Below are 7,437 nucleotides of genomic sequence, written 5' to 3' on the forward strand. Positions count from 1 at the left end.
AAGGACTTAAAATCAGCAAACTACAGAGATACAGCCACATCAATGTTCATAGCTGCTCAATTCACAATAGCCAGATTGTGGAACCAACCAAGATGCCCTTCAATTGATGAATGGATAATGAAACTGTGGTATATTACTCAACCATAAAGAATAATAAAATTATGGCATTTGCAGGCAAATTGGATGAAATTGGAGAATATCATGGTAAGTGAGATAAGCCAATCTCAAAAAACCATAAGACAAATGATCTTGCTGATAAGTGGATAATGACACATAATGGGGGGTGGGAGGGGGGCATGAATGGAGGAAGGAGGGACTGTATATAGGGAAAAGAGGGGGGAGAAGGGTGGGGGGGGAGGAAAAAATATCAGAATGAATCAAACACCATTACCCCATGTAAATGTATGATTACACAAATGGTATGCCTTTACTTCATGTACAAACAGAAACAACATGTATCCAATTTGTTTATAATAAAAATAATTTTAAAATAAAAATAAAAAAGAAGAGGGGGCACAAAAACCCTAAACTCATAACAAGGCTCCAAGTAGGAATGGTTGGGGAGGAACTTCAGGTAACACTCATGAATATCTGCTCCTATAGCAAGAACAGAGAGAAATAACACAAATACTGTGAGCACCACTTCTTTGAGAGGTCTTAATATAGATCATTTCCATGTCTTTTTAGAATACACAGAGTTGTCAAGTCTAGAGGCCCAATCAATGTACATCATTTCCATACCTTTTTAGAATATAGAGTTGTTGAGTCTAGAGGAGCAATCACAGAGGATCTACCCCATATCCCCTACATAAGCAACACATTGAACTAATATACAAGAAGGACCCCACTCTGTGTGGCCTAAAAAAAAAGTGGACTCTCAAGCTTTGACACAATACACACTACATCAAAGTACTAGCAGCAAAACTGTCACCAAAGAACTAGCCGGGAAACTAAACTACAAAACACACCTGGAGACACATTAAAATTCACAAAACCTGAACACTTTACCAATAGAAAGCTTCATCCTAAAAAGGCCCACAGATAAGAATTCAAGAGAAATCCAACCCAATAAATCCACAAATATCAACATAGGAAAGCAACAAATATGAAAAAGCAAGGTAACATGACACCTCCTAGGTTTATAATTCACCAGCAACTGACTCCAAAGGTATCAAAGTGGATGAAATACCAGATAAAGAATTCAAAATAATGGTTATAAAAATTATCAACAAATTCCAACAGAACCCAGAAAAATAACTAACTGGAAGGCTGTACCAGATATGAATGAAAAATTCAAAAAGAGATAGAGATAATAAAAAAGAACCAAATAAAAATCTTGGAAATGAAAGGCACAATAAATAAAATTTTTAAAATATTTTTTAGTTGTCAATGGACCTTTGTTTATTGGGGGGGGGGTTAAGGGAATTTTTAATATACGACAAGTAATTTCAAATGTATGAGTACATATGGACAAAGTTTAGTAATTTAGGATTTACTTTTGCAAAAGCATGACAAATATTAAATGTTATATTTGCATTTTGAAAATTGTAACATAAATATAAAACACAAAACATCCAAAGTTAACACTGATATACCACACCCAACTTGGATTTAGATACTGAGCATTTTATATTTTATAGAAAGAAATTATCTGTTTTGTCAATGCTTATAGTATATACTACAATTCCTGCCAAAATCTTCGTGAAATTTAAAAGGTTTGTATTAAACGTAGTTATTTCTTTTCCTGAACATTCTAAAACGTGTCAGTTTGGTTAACCTTCAAATTTTCAGGACAAAAAAGATATACAAATAGAGTATATATATTTTAACACAGGATAAATCTGTTTACAATTATAACAAAAATAACTTCAATTGTCAGACATTAAATAAACTAAGCAAATAAAAGGTATTTTGGGTCAAGTTATTTCTTAGTACAAATAATATATCATGTCAAATAATTTTTCAGCCTACAGCATTAAAAAATTTGCCATTATTAATTGTTAAACAATGCATTTACATGGTGAAATAAGATACAGACAACTTACAGAAACAAAATAACTCAAAAGTATTCCAACTCCTAAAATAAGAAATCTACAAATTAAAAAATTTTAAATGTTGCTTGGAAAATTTTTATGCCTTACTTGTACTCCCAAATTTACTTGAACTGCTTGACATATATAGTTTAATACTTAAGAAGACTGTAGCTAAATTATTTAATAATATTTACAGAAAGTTACCTCTCTGGATAGACATGTTTCATATAATAGTTCTTAATTAAGAAGAAATCACTTGATAGTTTTAATCATAAATTATGATTGACTAATAAATGGATTAACAATCTATTCAGTAATTTAGACCAATACAAGGAATAATGTGATAAATGCTCACTGTGGAATTCTGTTAATTGGTAAAGCCAAAAATTTGACAGATATTTAACTCAGTTGGATTACATGTTTCCATGTGTGTTGTGGATCAACAAAAATAGGTACAATGTACAATGTCAAGCTTTTCCTGTATCTATTTTTTTTTAAGAATAGTTCAATGATTTGGGGTGGGGGAGCGTTAATTAGTACAATACAGAGAACATACAGGAAAAGTATAAAAAAAATGGCACTTAACACCAATGCCACTACTTATCTCATTAGGGCAATAACTAAGGATATTACTAATTTTTGCATTATTTGCTTTTCTTTAGAACATAAATCAAAGTCATTAACTTGAACTTGAGGTATATACATAATACATACACAACCTTAAGCAAAATACTTTTTTTCATAAGTAACATAACATTTAAAATATTGAAAACAGTATCAGTGCTGATTTGTATTTTGACTTAGTGGAACAAGAAGAGAACAACATTCAATTAGGGAGAGGTATACTGATAATAAAGTTCTTAAAAGTTAAAAACATCTTCCTCTCTCTTTGTACTTACCACAAGCTATACATTGTCCTGAGAGGATTCATTGAGAAAAATTTTAATCACAGCTTTCATAAAGTACTTTGGAAGGAACTAATGAGAAAGAAAATTGGAAGGTGAGATTTCATCTTGTTTTCAAATCAGTGGTCTTAATTTTTTCTTTTTTTTAATAGAAAAAATTGAAGTCAGTTTATTATAAATATATCTAAATCATTAATTTTTACAACTTTCAGGTAAAATCCAGTACTTTGTTTATACAAAGTCTATGAGAAGAGGTCAGTAGACATCATTTAAGCTTAAGTCTCAACATCATCCATTCAAGTCCTTGGAAAACCCCTTGCCAGTAAGAGCACAGCATGCCTGGATATGCCACTGATGATATTTAATAGAAGTTAGCTTCAAAAACTGGGATATTTCTGCTACACTCATGCATTCTTTAACATCTTATTAGCAAAAATCAGTAATCCAGCTATTCTTCAGTCCTCATGTGCTGACATTTTATAGAGTTCTTGTCTAGTTACAGAAATCCTCTGTCTGTACTGTCCACAACTACTATTATAAACTCTGTTAGTATAATAAGTATTCCAAGAAGAATGAACAGAGTCTTGGCCACCAATATACAGCTTTTCAAAAGAGCTTCTAATTATGTTTTGTATTTCACTCGTGTCTGTTGTGATATTTCCTTCTTCATCCAAATTTTAGTAATTTGAATTTTCTCTCTCCTTCTCTTTGTTATTATGAATAAAGGTTTATCAATTTTGTTTATTTTTTCCAAGAACCAACTATTTGTCAATTTTTTTTAATGTTTCTTTTGTTTCAATTTCATTGATTTCAGTCCTGATCTTAACTATTTCCTGTCTTCTACTACTTTTGGTGTTGCTCTGTTCTTCTTTTTCTAGGGCTTGGAGCTGTAGTGTTAGGTCATTTATTTGTTGATTTTTATCTTCATTTATTGAATGTGCACCATGAAATAAATTTTCCTCTAAGAACTGCTTTCATAGTTTCCCAGAGATTTTGATATGATGTATCTTTGTTCTCATTTACTTCTAAGAAATTTTTTGTTTCCCTCCTGACGTCTTCTGTTAGCCATTCATCATACAATAGCATATTATTTAATCTCCAGGTATTGGAGAAGTTTCTGTTTTTTATTCTGTCATTTATTTCTAACTTCAACCCATTATGATCTGATAGAATACAAGGTAGTATCTCTATCTTCTTGTATTTGCTAACAGTAGGTTTGTGGCATAGAATATGGTCTATTTTAGAGAAGGATCCATGTGCTGCTGAGAAGAAAGTGTATTCATTCTTTGTTGGATGGTATATTCTATATATGGCTATTAAGTCTAAATTATTGATTGTGTTATTGAGATCTATGGTTTCTTTGTTCAATTTTGTTTGGAAGATCTATCCAGTGATGAGAGAGGTTTGTTAAAATCACCTAGTATTAATGCATTATGGTCTATTTGATATCTGCAATTGAGAAGGATTTTTTTGACATACCTGGATGAGCCACTTTTGGGGGCATACGTATTTATGATTGTTATGTCTTGCTGATTTATGCTTCCCTTAAGCAGTATGAAATGTCCTTCTTTATCCCTTCTGACTAGTTTTGGCTTGAAGTCCACATTATCTGATATGAGGATGGATACTCTGGCTTTTTTGCTGAGTCCATGTACATGGTATGTTTTTTCCCATCCTTTCACCTTTAGCCTGTGGGTATCTCTTTCTGTGAGATGAGTCTGTTGCAGGCAGCATATTGTTGGATCTTTCTTTTTAATCCACTCATCTCAGTCTATGAATTTTGATGAATGAGTTCAGGCCATTAACATTCAGGGCTATTATTGAGATATGATTTGTATTCCCAGTCTTTTGGCTCATTTTTGGTTTCTGACATGACTTGGTTTCTCCTTTATTTGGCTATTCCTTTAGGGTAGTTCCTCCCTTTGCTGATTTGCATCATTATATTTCATCTCTTCATCATGGAATATTTTGCTGAGAATGTTCTTTAGTGCCAACTTTCTTTTTCTAAATTCTTTTAGCTTTTGTTTATCATGGAAGGATTTTATTTTGTCATCAAATCTGAAGGTAAGTTTTTCTGGATATAAGATTCTTGGTTGGCATTCATTTTCTTTCAGAACTTGAAAAATGTTGTTCCAGGCCCTTCTAGCTTTTAGGGTCTGGATTGAAATATCTGCTGGTATCCTTATTGGTTTCCCCCTGAATGTAATTTGATTTTTTCTCTCACAGCCTTTAAAATTCTGTCTTTATTTTGTGTGATAGGTATTTTCATTATAATGTACCTTGGTGTGGGTCTGTTGTACTTTTGTATATTTGGAGTCCTATAAATCTCTTGTACTTGATTTTCCATTTCATTCTTCAGATTTGGGGAATTTTCTGATATTATTTCATTGAATAGATTGTTCATTCCTTGGTTTGTTTCTCTGTGCCTTCCTCAATTCCAATAATTCTTAAATTTGGCCTTTTCATGATATCCCATAATTCTTGTAGATTCTGTTCATGATTTCTTACCATCTTCTCTGGTCAACTTTGTTTTCAAATTAAATATTTTGTCTTCAATGTCTGAGGTTCTGTCTTCCAGGTGTTCTATCCTGTTGGTTATGCTTTTATGGAGTTTTTAATTTGGTTTATTGTTTCCTTCATTTCAAGGATTTCTGTTTGTTTGTTTGTTTTTCAGTATCTCTAACTCTTTATTGAAATGAACTTTTGTTCCTGCATTTGCTCTTTTAACTGTTGAGTGGTGCAATCATTCAAAGCCTGCATTTGCTCTTTCATCTCATTGTTTGCTTCTCTGATCATTTTAACTACGTACATTCTGAACTCCCTCTCTGACATTTCTTCTGCCATGCTGTCATTGGATTTTATTGATGTAGCATCTAGGTTTGTTTGTTTGTTTTTTTCCCTTGTTTTCTCACATTGCTCAGGTATCTACCCCTCTAGTAGTGAAACTCTATTGACTTATTGTGTCCCTGTAGATTTCCAATAACTCACCTCCTAGCCTTCAGTAGCCTGAAGTCTTGGAGGAATTTGATAATGCAGTGATACACAAGGAAGCTGCCACTCTAGGGGTGGTGGCCTTCAGGTGGGGTGTATTTCCTGCTGGTGGGAAGAGGCACCTCCACTTGTTGATCAATGGTTAGCCAAATGGGGGACTAGACTGTGGGTTGGAGCATGGCTGGTCTAGGCCTGTGTCTCTGGTTCTACCACCCTGGTGGGAAAGTCTTGCCCAGCAGGGAAGACTCACCTGGTGGGTCTGTCTCGCTGGACAGCTCTCCTCCGAGAAGTTCCCTTCGGTCAAGAACTACCACCTGGGTTGGGCAGCCCTCCTCTGTGACGTTCCCAGGGGTCTGGACCTACCTCCTGGGCCAGGGAACCTTGCCCTGTAATTGTGACTCTCACTGGACACCCCTCCTCTGTGACGTTCCTTGGAGCCTGGAACTACCACCTGGTCTGGGGGACCTGGCCCTGTGAGGGACTCTCTCTGAGCGGCCCTCCTCTATGATGTTCCCTGGACCTACTGCCCAGGCCTGGGACCCTCACTCTGCACCCAGCCTCCTGCTGGGTAGTCCTCCTCTACAATGCTCCAGGTTGTCTGGGTTCACGGCTCCAGTGGGGGAGTCTCATTGGGCAACTCTACTCCACGAAGTTCCCTGCATTCCAAGACTACTGACCCTTCTGGGGAGCCTTGCCCAGTGGAGAGACTCATCCAGCTGCTCTGAGTTGGTCCTGAGTCTCTGAGTTGATACCTCCTCTCCTTGAATCCTGAGTCTTGTCAAAGGGCCTCCAGTCTCCTGTAGGTGTCTCAGGAAGGGAACTGCCCTTCTGAATATGATGGCCACACCATCAGGAATAATTCAAAATGCCTGCACCAGCCTTCAAAGAAGCTGGGGAGCACCAGTGAGGGTGTACTGAGTCAGCACAGAGGTAAGTGCAGTGTCCCTCAGCAGTAGGGGGTCAGGCAGCAGGCTCAGTAATGGCATCCTACCTCAGTGTGGGGGTCAGGCAGGCTGACTCGCTCTGTGCAATGGCATCCAACCTCTGCTTGGGTCGGTGGGCTGGCCTGGAAATGTGTATTATTAATCACTATCTCTTCTACATTCCTTCCTATTGTAGGGGATGTATGTACAACTTCATTCATAGAAAATTGGTAAAGGATGGTAGTTTTTCCTGCATTATCCAATCCAACAATGATAACTTTGTCCTCCTGGTGATTGAACAGTCTCCATATCCTGGTGAAGAGAATTCCCATTCTCTGGCAGCGGACCCCCTCCAGCCACCGGGGCCGCCTGGTCTCCCCTGGCTCGGGCTAAAGAATAGAGAGATGGGCTAGAGCCTCCGCCTTTGCTGCTATTGCTGCCATTCCTGCACTGGCTGCTGGCCTGCTTCCAAAACCCAGGCTGCCCTGCGGTATGCAAGACCCAGCCACTGCCACCGTGGAACTCCCCTGAGTTGCGGACAATGCCACCATGTTGTCTGCCAGACCTTTTTTTTTTTTTTTTTTA

The 7,437-nt window shown here is 36.8% G+C and overlaps 1 pseudogene; it reads right to left on the bottom strand.

The window, feature by feature from the left end:
* Window positions 1–3,203: 3,203 nt before the first annotated feature.
* LOC124977956 (ADP-ribosylation factor-like protein 5A) lies at window positions 3,204–7,184 on the bottom strand (annotated as a pseudogene).
* Between the last annotated feature and the right edge of the window lie 253 nt (window positions 7,185–7,437).

This window comes from Sciurus carolinensis, chromosome 2 (assembly GCF_902686445.1).
Source record: "Sciurus carolinensis chromosome 2, mSciCar1.2, whole genome shotgun sequence".
In the NCBI taxonomy this organism is placed as follows: domain Eukaryota; kingdom Metazoa; phylum Chordata; class Mammalia; order Rodentia; family Sciuridae; genus Sciurus; species Sciurus carolinensis.